We start from the raw sequence: 16118 nt of genomic DNA, 5'->3' as shown, positions 1-16118 counted from the left end.
TTAAAATCCATTCAAACAAAACAATTGCAACAGGGCTACATAGTATTGTTTATGGTTATCTTTTCTAGTCCATCGTAGTTATAGATGAAGTTCTAAGCCCTTCCTGCAGATGGAGCTCCAGATGAGGTGAGGTTCCAAACTCTTCCATGGATTCACGAGTTTGCTGACGGTAAAAACACCAATCTGGAGTAGCAGCCTTTCTGCTGGTTTGCAAAATGTTATGGATTCTGGCAGTGTATTTATTTGCCAATATTTATGAATTGCTTACATTAAAAGAAATTTCTAAGCAATATACAAATACAGTATTAAAACTATAATAATGTAATACTATGTTTTACTACTATTATTTTTGGCATATCTATGTATTTCTATTGTGTACCCTGCTTTGAGAAGCTTCTATCCTTAAAAGTAGCCTAACATTAATTTTATATAAATAAATCCGTAATAAAATACTGAATAAAAGAAAAGACAAGGAGGACAGGAAGACACAAGCGAATGGGTGGTGTTGCACTCATGTCCAAGTTGTGGGCTTTCCAAAAGCATTTTGGCCACTGTGAAAACAAAATACTAGCTGATATGGATTGGTCTGATCCAGCACGGCTCTTTTTATGTTCAAGGGAAAAAACAAGATCACCATTCTTGGAAAGCCTTTCGGATCATACAAGTTTTCAGTAGGCATTGAAAACCAAGAAGGCTGAATGCCTTTCTAGTATGCACTGGTAGGGAATTCCAGAGGGTGGGTGCTGTGATACTAAAGCTCCTATTCCAAGTCATCACGGACCGGAGTTCTAATATCTTATCCATCAAGAGAGTATCTCCTGATGGCTACAGTAACTGAACAGGCAATTAATTGCTCATTTGGAAGGTTCTCTTCAGAGGGAGAAGACAGAAGCAACTATGGTTGGATTCTGAAATTGACTGATGGTAAAGCACCCAACCCACAGAATCTGCCCTCCTGTACAAATGTATGAACCCCAGAGCTGTGTATATGGCATGATTTTATAGGAGCACAGCATCAAATAGTGGGTGAAGGATTCTGCTTTCTCACGAGTCTGAGCTTTTTCTTTCTTTTTATTTTAAAGAGGACATTTCCTAGTTCTTATTAATATCAGTGGGTTGGATCCAGATTCACATTGTATTAACTGTGCTGACGGAAGAGGACTTCCCTCCCCTTCCCGCAGCAGCCCTTCCAGTCCCCTAAAAATGTTAGAGTGAAGAGACCTTGCTGAATGGGGTGAAGTTGTGGTATATGTAGAGGAGGGAGATCCCAAAAAATCAGGTGTAAGGGCCTTGCACAAGTAGAACCCTTCCTTTCAGGGAAGGCAGATCTTGGATCCAACCTAGTATATGGTTGAAAGTGTGTACTGGGTGGCAATAACTAAAGATGTCTTGGGGTGGTGCTTAAGTGCCTTGCATAGCTTCTTGCTCCTTCATGACTAGCAAAACTAGAGGGGGAATGCAAAATGTCTTATAGCCCCAGAATGGAAGTTTCTGCCAGCCATTTTATGAAGCCCATGGGAGATTTACTTCCTGCTCTCATCTGCTCTAATGAGAGCAGCACCCTGATACACCAAAACCAAAATAGCTTGGGGGGAATCCATGTGCCCTTAACATTCAACCCCACTAAGTGATTAATATTTAACCACATTGATTAAAACAGACTTCACCAATTATATCAACTAAAGATTAAACACACTGATAGACCCTGGTATGGAAACTTCTCTCTGGTGGTTTTAAGACTTTTGAAAGTGGTAAATGCAGTCATTCTGTTCTAATTTTAAACCATTTCCTTCACTTTGTAACTCTTTTAATCCACCTAATTCATGGTTCTTGCATGTGTGCACACATATACAAGCTTTTGAAGAGGTTTTTTTTAACTTCCTGAGTTTCTTTTCCCTTGTTGACAGGTGTTTTTCTTACTTAGTGAACCAGAGATACTTTGTGCTTAATAAATGGTCCTTTCAGTTTCACCGAGCTAAATGAGCTTTGTATGAAATGGTTTGTGTCTTTATGGGGGTAATTGCACCAGAAAACTGCTGCAGAACTGGCGATGGCAACAGTAAAATACAGCATGAAGATAAGAACGTATAATTCTAGGTAGTTCCACCTGTGCTTGTATGCTTCTCATTTACCCATGCATGCATGTCCTCCATGGACACTAAACGTAACTATATAAATATATTACAAGCCTGATACTGTTTTTATGCCATTCTGTCATTGCTTCACCCAAAGAATCCTGGGAATTATTGTTTTTTAAAGTCTTCCGAATTCTCCAGGATCATTAGAACTAGGTTGGTGGTCTTGTGACCCTCTAGATGTTCATTGACTCCCATGCATATCAGCCCCGGCCAGCATGGGCAATGGTCAGGGATGATGGGATTGTTGTTCAACTTTTGAAGAGCTACAGGTTCCCATTCCTGCATTAGGTGTGCCTAACCACCCTTCACAGAACTGCTTGTGGATTTCTTGGAAGTAACTGTTTAGCCCTTGTGGAAAGCAGGGTGGTGGACTAGATGGACCTTTGGTCTGAAGTCCTATCTGTAGACACTAATACCACCCCTCTCCTCTGTCAAAGATAAATCCAGGCAGGAGCAGCAGGACTAAAGGATAGCTGGTGTCTTTGTTTGAAGAACAGTCTGTGAATACTCTGTATTTATGCTTGGGTGAATGAAATCCAGAAGTCAGTCCATAGAATCTGATGTATCTCTTCCTTGCAAACTTTCAAGAAGGTCTTAAAAACATTTTATTTTACCACGGCCTTCGCATGATGCGTATTATTATTATTGCTGCTGCTATTGTTGTGCCTGCTGGTTTTATTATTTTAATTGCTGTTTTATTGCTTTTAATATTTTTAATATTTTATTGCTTTAAATATTTTATGTATTTTATTGTAAGCCACCTTGTGAGGGCTTTGCCCTGAAAGGCGACCAAGAAATATTTTAAATAAATAAATAACCCCTAGTAGCCTGCAACCCAGGGCATGTCTACACCAGCCCTATATCCCGAGATCATTCCTGTGCATCCAAATGCCACACAAGACCCTGGGAGCAGGCAGGGACAATCCCTCCATTTTCCTGGGATAACCCTTAGGTGTAGAAAGGGCCCCAACTGACTGGTACCAGTGTGCTCCATAAACCATTCTTGCCTCCCACCACACCTGGAGTTCTAACTTGTGAGACTGAGGCCACAGCTAGACCTAAGGTTTATCCTGGGATCATCCAGGCTTCGCCCCTGCCTGAGCACTGGATCCCCTGTGTGTCACCTAGATGAACAGGTTTGACCCCTGGACAATCCAGGGATAAACCTTAGGTCTAGCTATGGCCTGAGAGAAAAATATGACCAGGCTCCCTGGATTGCTGGGCTCTATCTTTGCTCCTTTTGTTTTTGTTTTTATAATGAAGTCGATCAGATTGGCTATGTTTTTATGGGCATGGGAATGGGCACCGGCTACAGAACAGGAGAGCTCAATTGGATTGTAAAGGTCAGTCGATAAAGGAGCTTTTGTTAAGTAGATCCCAGTTTATAGGGGGTGTTTGCAGGAAAGGGAAAGTCCTGGACAGGTTGACACAGGCAGTAGCCAGGTATTTCTAATTGGATGTACTTTCAGAGGAAATGAAACGTGGTCACAAAAGGATGTGTCAGGCCTGGGATGAAAGAAGTAATCATTTTATATGTTTTGCAGGCTTGAAGGAATCATTTTAACCACTTAGGGTGGCTTTCCCCTATTTATTTATTAATTACATTTCTATACCACCCAATAGCCGGAGCTCTATGCGGTGCCCTTCAGATGTTTTGGACTAGACGCAGACTACTGGCCATGCTGTCCAGTTATTAATCTTTGGAAGGCTGCAATCCTATGCATCTTTAGGCAGAAAAGTCCTACAACTCCCAGCATTCCCTAGCTGGTGGTTGTTGTTTTTCACGATATGCATATGATTACTGGGGAATGCTGGGAGTTGTGGGGCTTTTTTTCTGTCTAAACTTGCACAGGAATGCTGGGAGTTGTACGACTTTCCCCCCCTGCTGAACCTGTACAGGATTACTGGGAAGTGCTGGGAGTTATAAGACCTTATTTTCTGTCTATACCTGCACAGGACTACTGGGGAATGCTGTTAATTGTAGGATTCCCCCCCCACCCTTCCCCAGTCTAAACATACATAGGATTGCTGGGGAACGCTGGGAGTTGTAGGACTCCCCCCCCCTCCCCCCTGAGCATGCATAGGTATGTACCCTAAAAGAGAGGGGTGAAAATGCTATAAATAAACACATAGCTAATGGATCGATCAGCCAGGCCCTTCCACCCCTTCATTCTGCGGCAGCTCCGTGGGGGCGCTTGCCTGAGTGTGTGGGGCAGGAGGGGGCGAGGCATACCCTCCCCCTCCCCTCTGTGCACGCGCCACGAGAGACGGAGGTTCCTCGAGGCCCCGCCCTTGACGCACCTGCTTCGGTTCCCACCGAGCTGCCACGCGGAGCGCGCGTTTCCCCTCACCGCTCTCTCCGTCTGCGCGGTGTTTCCTCCGGCTGCGCCCGGCGCAAAGCCGGGGCCGCTCCCCGGGCGGAGGCAGCGCCGCTAGAGGGCAGGGCCGGCGCTCCCCGGCCGAGTAGGCAGCGCGCCCGCCTTTCCGCTTTTGACTCACCGTTCTTCGCCAGGGCTTTCTCTCTCTCTCTCTCTCTCTCACGCGCGCAGACCTAAAGCGAGGAGACGGAGGAGACGCGCTCGCAAAGACCGGCGGAGGTGAGTCTCGAGCGGCTTGCTCCGTGCGCGTTGGGAAGCGGCCGGTGCCTCAGACGCTTCGCTGAAGTGGCCGGGGTGGGGTGGCAAAGCAAGAAAAGCGGGGCAGGCTTTCCGCGCGCCCTCCTCGGTCCTTACAAAACTGCGCGCTGCGCCCTCGCCGCCTTGCGCTCGAGCCTCTCTCGCCCCGCCGCCGTGATGGTGGCGCGCGCGTGTTTTGTGGGGTTGGGGGAGGAATGGTGGCGCGCCCCATTTTTTGTGAGTGGGGTGGGGGTGTTGGGGCGCCGGAGGAGGAGGAACGCGAGAGGTTTTGGTTACTTGGGGTTTCGTCGCCTCGAAAGGGGTAGGAAAGGAGCGTGGTTGAGGCGCGCGGGCAAGGTTTCCTTTCTGGGGAGTCGGGGTGGCGGAGGCTCAGAGTACATAAACATCATCATCAACAACAACAACAAGAGCGCCTCTGAGGATGTGGGGAGTGCAGCCCCCTCCAGTCCGCGCTCAGACTGCAATCCTATACAGGGTTCACTGGAGGCTTTCTTCTGATTATGGCTTGTTCGAAATTGCACTCTTATTTATTTATTTATTTATTTATTTAGAATATTTATATACCGCTCCCCATTGACAAATTTCGGAGCGGTGTACAAGGTAAAATGAAAATAAAAACAGAGTAAAACAGTTAAAACAAAATTTAAAAAGAAGCAAAAATCAGAAATCCAAGGCTGCATGTTAAAATGCATGTTAGGATCACTCTTGAGTAATCCTAGTTCTCCTCCCGAACACCTGGACCACCTTTCTTCAATATGGTGCCATCCAGATGTTTTGGACTACAACTCCCAGCATTTCCGACCATTGGCTGTGCCGACTGGGGCTAATGGGACGTGAAGTCAAAAACATCCAGAGGCTGCCAGCTTGGGGAAGGTTGATCTAGGGTAAAGTGGGGAGAGTTTTGACCCACAATATTTTTTAGAAATTAATCATTCCCCCTTTGATGTTCCCCTTGACAGGGAAGAAAGATGCGTGAGCTTATTAGGGGTGGGGAAGATGGCTTTTGGGGAGGGCTGAAGGTGAACGGGAAAGCTGGGCTTGTTTTGAAACTTTTATATTTGTTGTAAGTTTGTGTGTGTTTGTGCCAAAATGACACTGTTGGTGTTGTTAATAATAATAATAATAATAATGGCCAGTTCAGTGCAGTGCTCAGCCCTGAAATTTGTTACCAAACCCAGATTTTGAATCCTAGAATGTCATTAAGGCTGTCTCCCGATTTTTATTTTACAGTATATTGTTGGTTGATTTAAAAGCTCATTTTGGTTAAAAATGGGGAGAGGGGAAACACCATTCCAAAGGATCAGAACAAGAGTTTAAAAGAAAAAAGAGTAATACTTAGTTGGTACTGGGGTGGTGCATTTGTATGTCGGAGCAGACGCCTCCTCAGGCACTTTATGGCATTCGCTCCTGTGTAAAAATGAAGGCGGGATGCTTTTTCTGATATGTGACATCGTCTCTCTCTCTATAAATACTCATATTGCAAATAATACTTTGAATAATGTGTTGCCTAAGTCTTTTTTTAACTGACTTTTTAAAAAAGTTCTTTTAAACAAATTGATCAAAGATTGCAGTACTAATAAAAAGAGAAGCACCTCTGAGCATGCGCAGTGTGCCTTTCCTTTACCACTGAGTAAACATGACCTCTTCTGGAGTTCCTCTCTAACAGTGCAAACTTGTATTTGTCTGCTCAGAAGTCGCACTTGTGTTCCATGAGACTTACGCCCATGTAATTATGCATAGGAATGCAGCTTAAACAGATTGGAGAAAACATGGGGGGTTCTCCCCCCACCCCCAATGCTTCTAGGCCAGGGGGCAGTGCTCCGGGAGTGGGAGCCCACAGAGGATGCTCAATCCTCCTTCGGATGGGACAAAGGTTATCTTCCCCTGTCCTAAAGGCAAGATTTATCTCTGTTTTATGTTTAGGACAAGCATTAACTAAAAGAGAGAGAGAGAGAGAAAGAGTGATGCCTGGCTGAAACTCATGCAAAAAGCCCTGAACCTTAATCTCAGGTGGTGCAGAAACTGCCTGTAGTTATGGGAGGGACATGAACTCTGCACACCCTATACTTACCCTTCAATATTGTGTCACATGCGCAAATCAAAATAGCTTCTAGTGCTAAGTGCTGGTTTAATTAGGTAAATCATTTATTTATTTATTTATTTATTGTACTTTTATCCCACCCTTTAGCCAAAAAGGCTCTCAAGGCAGCTTACAAAAATATTTCTTCAGACAGTCCCTGCCCACAGGCTTACAATCTAAAAAAACATGACACAAAAGGAAAGGGGATTGGGAGGGAGGAGGCAAAAAGAAAAGCAAAAAGCAAATTCAGGCATTATTATTATTATTATTATTATTATTAAATTTATATACCGCCCCATAGCCGAAGCTCTCTGGGCAGTTTACAAAAGTTAAAAACATGAACATTAAAAACAAATATAAAAAATTTAAAACCATAAAAAACATTTATTATTATTATTATTATTTATTTATATAGCACCATTAATGTACATAGTGCTGTACAGAGTAAAACAATAAATAGCAAGACCCTGCTGCATAGGCTTACATTCTAATAAAATCATAATAAAGCAATAAGGAGGGTAAGAGAATGCACCAAACAGGCAGTATAAAAGTCAGAACAAGTCAAGTTTTAAAAGCTTTAGGAAAAAGAAAAGTTTTTAGCTGAGCTTTAAAAGCTGCGATTGAACTTGTAGTTCTCAAATGTTCTGGAAGAGCGTTCCAGGCGTAAGGGGCAGCGGAAGAAAATGGATGAAGCCGAGCAAGGGAAGTAGAGACCCTTGGGCAGGTGAGAAACATGGCATCAGAGGAGCGAAGAGCACGAGCGGGGCAATAGTGTGAGATGAGAGAGGAAAGATAGGAAGGAGCTAGACAGTGAAAAGCTTTGTAGGTCAACAGGAGAAGTTTATATTGGATTCTGGAGTGAATTGGAAGCCAATGAAGAGATTTCAGAAGTGGAGTAACATGGTCAGAGCGGCGAGCCAAGAAGATAACATACAAACATAAAATCCAAACAAAAACAAGACAATATCCATTTAAAACAACTATTCTGGGGTCAGTTAAAAAACTCAGCATATGCTGTTAAATGCCAGGGAGAAGAGATTCTTAGTTGAAAATTATGGGATAGGGAGTAGGGTGGGGAGAGACCATAGCCAGTGCCAGCTACAGGTTTTTGAGGGACAAGACACCCCCAAAGACACCCTCCCCTTTCTCCCTGAGGTTGCCTTCTCACCACCATTGCCAGCAGTGGTCCCCATCATCTTTCTCAGCATTGCTACCGCTTGCTTGCTTGACAGATGGGGAGCCAGTGGGCAACAGGCAGGGGCTTCTTCTTATCCTCCTCATCTCCACAGTTGTCTGGGCTACAGCAAGAGGCAGGTGAACAAGCAGGTTGCAACAGAGAAGAAGAGGACCAATTCCAGGGCTCCTATCAGTGGGCACCTGCTGGGATGTGGGCCCTTGACAAGCACTCAACTATGCCTACCCTTGCCGTTGGCCTTGACCGTAGCTTAGGACAACTGCTTTGCATGCAGAACGTTCCAGCTCTAGTTAGAACGGTCTAGTAGCTGGTGATAGGAAAGACTCCTCCCATATGTACCTGCCTGGACCTTAAGATCATCTACAGGGGCCCTTCTCCGTGAGCTCCTGCCAAAGGAAGTGAGGCAGGTGGCTACCAGGAGGAGGGCCTTCTCTGCTGTGGCACCCCGGTTGTGGAATGAGCTCCCCAGAGAGGTCCGCCTGGCGCCTACACTGTACTCCTTTCGTCGCCAGCTGAAGACCTTTTTATTCACCCAATATTTTAACACTTAATTTTAACTTAAATTTAAATTTTACTGTTTTAACTCTGTATTTTAATCTTATAACAATTTTGCTGCGTGGTTTTATCCTGGTTGTGCTTTTTATACTGTATTTTGTATTTGGTTTTAATTTTTGTGAACAGCCCAGAGAGCTTCGGCTATTGGGTGGTATAAAAATGTAATAAATACATAAATAAATAAATAAGACGTCCAGCGAATTGGAGCAGATAATACTGGTCTAGATAAATGAATAGTCTGGCATGCTGTAAGTCAGTTTCCTCTGCTATATCCATGGAAATCCTGTGGTTACCTTTGTATTTTAGTATTTCTTGTCTCAGGTGCCCATAATGCCCAGGGAACTCTTCTATATTGAGCTAAAAGGCTTTGAAACTGTAAACAGGAGAACAACCCATCATTAATATTTCCATACCACCCTGAAGGGGCAATCGTCCTGCCCATGTAGTCATTTCGTATTCTTTTGCGTGTGCCTGCTCTTGTGCGCATGCGAAACCCAATTAGTCATTGAAAAACTTATTATGACGTGTAGAATTAATATGCCCTCTTGCTCTCTGTTTACATATGTTTCTCCAGGAGTGAAATGGTGCCAACATTTTGGTGTGTTGCATCTGTTACCCAGTCTGTTCTATAATCTGTTCAATATGGCACTGCTCATTTCCTTTTTTAAAAACCTATTTCCTTTTTGTGTAGCAGTTTCTGCAATCTTGTAAGTATACACATATTAAGGGCGTTTCAAAACAACAGAAGGGAAAGGGTTTTTTTTAAAGAATGCTTTTGTTAAAAGGAGGCATGGAATTAAGAACTGGAACCAAAGTGTGTGCATTTTTTAAAAAATAAGAACAGTATCTTAATGGGGCCAGTTTCCCAGCTTTTTATATCTGAGGGTGTACTTTGTATTGCTAAAACAAGCCTTTTTTATTGAAGGAGAGAAGTCTCCAAGAGCTGCCTAAATGTGATGTTTTTCCTTCCCTGGTAGGACTGCCTTGTAAGGCTATCAACTGATAAAATAAATCTTAGGTGATTATTCAATTAATTGCTATATTAGAGTTGCATAAATATGCATGTTGGGAAATAGGTTCGTTTGTTTTTTAAATGGATATTTTGTTTCTTCTTCTTCTTCTTCTTCTTATTATTATTATTTATTTATTTATTTATTTATATAGCACCATCAATGTACATGGTGCTGTACAGAGTAAAACAGTAAATAGCAAGACCCTGCCGCATAGGCTTACAATCTAATAAAATCATAGTAAAACAATAAGGAGGGGAAGAGAATGCAAACAGGCACAGGGTAGGGTAAACAGGCACTGGGTAGGGTAAAACTAACAGTATAAAGTCAGAACAAAATCAAGTTTTAAAAGCTTTAGGAAAAAGAAAAGTTTCTGGCCTAGAGATGGGAGAAAAAATTATTCAGTTTGCATTTTAATGCAAAGTTGTCGAGTTTTGCTCTTTTGAAACGCTATGTAGTGATGGCCACCAATTTAGATGGCTTTAAAAGGGGGTTGGATAATTTCCTGGAGGCAAAGGCCATCAATGCCTACTAGCCATGATGGTTGTGTGCTACCTCCAGTATCCGAGGCAGAAAGCCTGTGTGCACCAGTTGCTGGGGAACATAGGTGGGAGGGTGCTGTTGTACCATGTCCTGCTTGTTCATCCCTGGCCGATGGCTGGTTGGCCCCTGTGTGAACAGAGTGCTGGACTAGATGGACCCCTGGTCTGATCCAGCATCAGGACACTTCTTATGTTCTTATGTCAACCAAAACTCATATTACTTCAAAATTTGCACTTCTCTGAATTTTGCAGTGGAGTTATCCAATTCCAAAAAATGCATACACAAATATGTATATTAGGAAAAATAATGATAAAATGCATTATATTAGGGAAATGCATGTGTTAGGGGAAACGGTCACAAACAGGCTTATGCATTTTCATACAGACTTAAAAAAAAGTTCTCAAAGTTTGGGGGAAACCAAAGTTAAGACTGGGGAAATGAGGAACTGAGAGAAACTGAAATCAGGAGATTCGTCCGTCCTTATAGTGGCCCCACCCACATGCTTTGTCTTATAGTGCCTCGCTCACTATTCAACATGTCTTGTCAGCATGTCCATAGTTCCCAAATGCACAGCTAGCCTTTCTACATACCCAATTCTCTGTTCTGAAGTTCGCCTCGTTCTAGGTCCAAATTCTAGGAGACAGTGTTGATTTACAAGGTTGATCAAGACTGACCTATTCTGCAAGGTTTATTCAGGTCTATGAGCTCTACTGACTGGCTGTTCTCCTTCTAAGACTGTTTTTGGATTATTGGGAACAAGACACTGACAAAAAATATATATGACCATGTATTTGCAAGTAGACGATGTGTTCAACAATACGGCATAGTTGTTGCTGTGCTATAAATTTCAACATACCCATCTACTTTGTACCTAGGCAATGCATGCATTCACAATAGACATCATATTAGAGGAGGCAGTCCACCCTTGCTTTTTCTCAAGAGGGGAATGCTTCTTTGATTGATTGATTGATTGATTGCATTTCTATACCGCCCAATAGCCGAAGCTCTCTGGGCAGTTTACAAATTTAAGACAATTCAAAACAAAACAATAGTATAAAACCATAATATAAAATACAATATAAAAGCACAACCAAGATAAAAACAGCAGCAATGCAAAAATACAAATTTAAAATACAAATTTAAAACAGCAAAGCTAAAATTAATTTACAGGCTGTTAAAATACTGGGAGAATAAAAAGGTTTGAACTTGCTATTAATGATTTTTATACGGACTTCTGTTAACCTGGAGTTTAGCTCAATGGAAGAGCACATGTTGTACATGCAGAAGGTCTCAGAGTCAATCCTTGGAATCTCCAGGTATGTTTGGAAAGACCCTGGTTTGAAACCATAGAGTGCTGTTGCCAGTCAGTGGCAAAGTTCTGAGCTAGGTAGAATAACAGAGAGGGTTCTTATGTCACACTAAGCCACCATGGCTTGTTTGTTTGCTTGCTAACCCAACAGACGATCAGACTTGTTGTGATTTATTCCATTCCCCCTTAGTCATACCACCAGCTCTGGTCAGGCACCTTTGCGGCAGAACTCCTAATTTCTTCAGTCCCTACTTTTTTTTCTATTCTGGCCAGCCAACTCTGTAGCTGTTCCTGATAACCTACGATGAAGTCGCCTTTTGGGGTTTGGACAACACAACAAACCATCATGAGTATCAACAATCCTAAAACAAGCCATTGGTTCTCAGAGTGACTTTTTCTTGAAAAATAAGCCACCCTGCAAAACTGCTCTAGGTTTACACAACATGACAACCCACCGGGGGCGATTAGCCATAACTGGTGGTTGTGTTGTGCTAACCAGTTCTCTGTCTTGTTAAAAGTCAGCTTTCTTTTTTTTTTAAAAAAAAAATACTTATTTTAAATCTGTTATCTCTTCTAACATGTAGAATAAATGGAATGGCAGGAGCTCAGTGGTAGAGCAAACATTTGCATTCTAAAGACCCAGGTTAAATCCCCGGAATCTCTAGGTAGGGCTGGGAAACAGGGCTGGCCCTACCATTAGGCAGAGTGAGGTGGTTGCCCCAGGCAGGCAGATGCTGGGATGTGGCAGCAAGGTGTTGGAGGAGAGAGCTGAGTGCCAAGCTTCCTACCCTGCACCCCCTAAGCTAACCTGCTGTCTTTAGGTGCAGTGGGGGATGCTGTTCTGTTGTCATTGTTGAAGAAATGTTCCAGTTGGCTTTTGTACATGGAATGGGAGAAGGCGCCATCTTGTTCTTTGCCTCGTGCAGCAAAATGTCTTGGGCCAACTCTGCTGGGAAAGAATTGTCTCTGAAACCCTGGAGTGCTGCTGTCAGTCAGTCTAGACAAAACTGAGAAAGAAGGACTAGTTTTCTGACTCTGTATCAGGCAGCTTCCTATGTTTCTATTTGCTAAAGGTGCAGCAAATTAAATTAGTCAATGAAAATGATTTTAATTGATCTAATTGATTGACTAATCATGGCAGCCCTACTGGAAGGATAACAAGTTCAAAACAGATCATGTAGCAATATTGTTTTTAAAAATGGAATGATAAAATGTACACATTTCAAATAACTCCATTCCCCTCTTCCCCTTGATAAAATACAATTTAAAGTAGAAAGGATGACTACTCAAAATCCAAAAATTGCTGATGAAGGTTCTTGAAATGCTGGGGGTTTCCATTGGAGTCATTTGACTTGTTCTAAGAGATATTAATCAAGGGCCTGTTTGGATGCAAAGATTTCTCTATCCATATAACTACAGGGGCAGTGCAAGCCTTACGTGTTATCAGTGTTTGGGGTGGAATCAGGTCCTTTGAATTTGTGCATGCAAACCACATGAAAATAATTGTGCATGCAGATTACAGCCACACATCTATTTTGGTATGTGTCCGTGCTTAGAAGCTACCACTGGAGCAGGGCTTCCTGTGCATGAGACAACCTTCATGTGGCTTGCACACTACTTTGTACATGGGATTATTGTCTGTGACAAAAGAAAACACCCCAAAACATCAGGTCTGTAACGTTTGTTTTCTTTGTGTGTTAAATATCTTTTTTGTAGCAATTTTTGAGTGTGAAATAGCAACATTTTAAGAATATATTGGGATTTGTTTTGTATTTTACGCTCAGCCAGATAGACAAGTGGTGAGTGATTCATGTTGCTGTGATAAGCGTATGAGAAATGACAAAAACCAGAACAAACTTCACCCAGGAAATCGACGTAGGGAGGATGTAATACTTGCTAGAACTTGTTTCCAAATGCAAGAGTTGGCCTCATGTTAGCAAATTTTAGTATGATGGTTTGTGATGAAAAAAAAGGCATGTGGTGCAAGTAGCATGAGATCATGGTCATTGTGGTGCTCACAGGATTTGAGAACTAGGATAAGTAGAGATAATAGCTTGATTGACTAACTCTGGATTGGTTTATGAGGCATTTTGAGGAGCCGGTGTGAGACTGGAAGATGAAGCACTCCCTCTCCTCCACCCCCAAAATAATTTGCGAAATCTCTACACTCCTGTTACTATAGCTGCTGTTCCCTTTCAAATGTGGATTATGTTGCAAGCTAGCCATGTGTTGAAGCAATCAAGCTATCATTTCTCTGTCTGGCCAGCTGCAAATTGTAGCACAACTGTTGTAGCATACAACTATATTTAGTGGTATACAGAACTATACGAAGAAGCTCTCTCTCTCCTTCTCCCTGCCCTTCGCCAACATGCCCACCAGTGCTGGCTCCAGGTTTTTGAGGGCCTTCAGGGAAGACACCTTCAATGGTCCCCCTCCCTGAGTCTACCTTCTCGCCGCCATTGTTACTAGCTGCTATTGTTACTGTTACTCCTCCTCCTCCTCCTCCTCCTCCTCCTCCTTGCTACCACTGGCTTGCTTAACAGGCAGAGAGCCAGGGAGCAGGTAGGCAGTGCTCCACCTTCAACTACCTCTGTGGTCTGAGCTAGGGTGCGAGGCAGGTGAAGAAGCAGATGGTAATAGTCGAGAAGAGGAGCAAATTCAGGGGGCTTGATGCCAGCCCTGACATACACACATTTATTTATTTATTTATTACATTTATATACTGCCCCATAGCCGAAGCTCTCTGGGCAGTTTGCAACAGTTAAAAACAGTGAGCATTAAAAAAGTATACAAAATATAAAAACAACAGTATAAAAACAACGGTATCCATTTTAAAAACAACAGTTCTGGGATTCGTTAAACAAACTTAGTGTTGTTAAATACTGTTAAATGCCTGGGGGAAGAGAAAAGCCTTGACCTGGCGCCAAAAAGATAACAATGTTGGCGCCAGGCAAGCCTCATTGGGGAGATCATTCCATAATTGGGGGGCCACCACTGAAAAGGCCCTCTTTCAGCGGTTACACTGGTCACTTCATGAAGTTTATGCAGCAATTTTTACTGCTGAAACTATGTGGGATCTACATTTGTTTACAGGCAAGAGTCTATAAACAAGCATGAAGGCTCCCAACGGAGTTATTTATGTTCTCTGTAGAACCTCTTGTGATGATCCTAGACTTGAATTACTTCAAAAGTTTGAATTTAGAAAAATTAGTGATCTGTAATGACTCCTGCCGTCTATTGATGGGCTTGGATTTTTTTTTTTTACTTTGAGTGTGCACCCTCTGCCATCTGTTATACTTTCATAGTAGGTTGTTCTTCAATCTCTCAGCTATCCTGTTAGATATCTGGCAATACACACATCTTTTGGGAGAGTTAGATGGCCATCTCAGGAACTGGATGTTGGGGGTAGGGAGCAGCATTGAAAGGTTGAAGGACATAGCTGTGTGTGTGCCCACAGCCTGTCTGGTTTTGTCTACTGGAACTGTAATCCCACAGGGATGGTTGAGTGATTATTCCTAACAGTCTGAGAAAGTTAGGATAGATAGGTGTATTACTTCAGAGTGGCAGAGCGACCATTTTGGCCCACACACCAGTCATGCTGCAAAGATAGAGTTCTTTTGTTAGTGATTTATTCCCATAAATCCAAAGAAAATCTTACAAAGAGACAACCCGCCAATAGCGCTCAGGAAACTCATAGATCAGCATTGTCAACAGGAATTGAGATGGAGTTTGAAGCAGGGAACTGTGTGTGTCGAAAGGCCTGCTGAGCACTGCAGAATTGTGGCGTTTCCCCCCTGAATACAAACTGATCAGTAGGGACTCCATGCCCAATCAAAAACCAAGCAAGGGTAACTTCTTTTCTGCAGTTCCCAAGTGTCAGATTTGACCACAAAGTAGTGGTTTCAACTCAAGATGCTTACTTCTGGTCTGTCCTTTCCTCAGCTTGGACTTTCTTCAGCTTAGACTTAAAGATGAGGGCAAAATCACTTCATGGTACTTTAGTATGCTTAAAAGTAAGGTGAGTTGTCATTCTGGCAGCCTGGTTGGCCAGTTCATTGTCCATGATGCCTTCCTGCCTCAGGCAAAGAACAAGGTGTTGCTCCCCCCCCCCCCCAGTGCCCAGAGAGAAAGAGCTGAAAAATATATAGTGTATAAAAGTGAAAAACAAATCCCTTGCAGCAAATTCTGGTTAAAGATGCATGCCAGGTCTGAGGTTGAAGATGATTGTACAAGATGTTATTCAGGAGATGTGGCCAGACATGATCTCTAAAAGAAAAGAATCCGATTGCAAAATCGTGTATGCCCATGTGGAAATGGCAGTATGGAAACAGTAACTCATGTATTATTATTATTTTGCTCCTTTTATAGAGATTTGAGGAGAGAGGTGATTACTCCACTACTGTTAGCTATGCCAAGGCAGTCAGCTAATGCTTTTCTTCTCGTAGGTCACGATAAGCTGGTGATAGCAAAGCCTGCGAAATTTTTAGCGAGTGCTATTTAAATAAGATCTATCATTTTATTTGTGTCTTAAGTTTACACAGCCCCTTTGATCGATGGGCAGTTTATCTGTTTAAATTTTTTATGTGGAAAGGATTGTGTATTAATTTTAGCGCTTGTGTTTGATGTAAATTTTTAGAATCTAACCTGGGCTT

General features: G+C 42.7%; 1 protein-coding gene across 3 annotated transcripts in view; it reads left to right on the top strand.

Annotated features, from left to right (window-relative positions):
• The first annotated feature begins 4656 nt into the window (after positions 1-4656).
• Positions 4657-16118, top strand: part of ADCY7 (adenylate cyclase 7) — a 100342-nt gene continuing 88880 nt past the window's right edge. For 2 of the 3 annotated variants that reach the window (XM_063141107.1, XM_063141106.1), the window contains exon 1: positions 4657-4735. The gene's annotated coding sequence lies outside the window, so the exon portion shown is untranslated. The remainder of the gene's footprint in view (positions 4736-16118) is intronic. The other variant, XM_063141105.1, reaches the window with a different exon arrangement.

Source organism: Elgaria multicarinata, chromosome 14 (assembly GCF_023053635.1).
Source record: "Elgaria multicarinata webbii isolate HBS135686 ecotype San Diego chromosome 14, rElgMul1.1.pri, whole genome shotgun sequence".
Classification (NCBI taxonomy): Eukaryota; Metazoa; Chordata; class Lepidosauria; order Squamata; family Anguidae; genus Elgaria; species Elgaria multicarinata.
The sequence above is the reverse complement of the archived record's forward strand: the minus strand, read 5'-3'. Positions and strand labels throughout refer to the sequence as shown.